This window comes from Tupaia chinensis, unplaced genomic scaffold (genome assembly GCF_000334495.1).
Source record: "Tupaia chinensis unplaced genomic scaffold, TupChi_1.0 Scaffold149502_1, whole genome shotgun sequence".
NCBI lineage: Eukaryota > Metazoa > Chordata > Mammalia > Scandentia > Tupaiidae > Tupaia > Tupaia belangeri.
Window position 1 is genome coordinate 11,805 of NW_006209346.1, and position 626 is coordinate 12,430.

Sequence of the window (626 nt, forward strand, 5' to 3'; positions counted from 1 at the left end):
AAGTGTAATCTGTCACCCTGGGAGATAGATACCTTTAGTTCTCCAAGAATCTGAGGATCTTTTAACCTATTATTGCTGTGCTGAGTTAATAGTCATCCCAGTGGCCTTCAAGGGCTATTGTATCTGGGTAGAGGCCCGTTCTTCTGGGCAGGGGATGGAGGTTTAAATACACACCAGTGTGTTTAGAACAGTCTGGTGAATTGGTCCCAAACCTGAAAGTTGAATTCATTATTCCGGTCGCACTGTTCTTTCTTTGTGTAATGTAGACATTTTCTTTGCTCTCTAATCTTCTGCAGTGAAAAAGACTTATAATCTCTCCAGGGTTTTCTCCTTTGTTGTGGTCTAACATATGTCATTCAGGAAATCTGACCCTGTGCGTTAGGTGTTCTCTCATCATGCACTGAATGGGCTAAACAATGCAGAACAAGTCAGACAAGAGGTTCGATAGCTCCAAATGCAATGCAAAAGAGGTAGAAGCAGAGAGAATTCTGTTTGATTAATCTGATCACTGTGAACTTCGGCTAAAAGAAAACTCCCAAACATGCTGACATATCACCAGGCATGGAGGAGAAAATGCAAAACGAGAGAGAACACAGAGGATGCTGTTTAAAGACAGATTTCCCTAC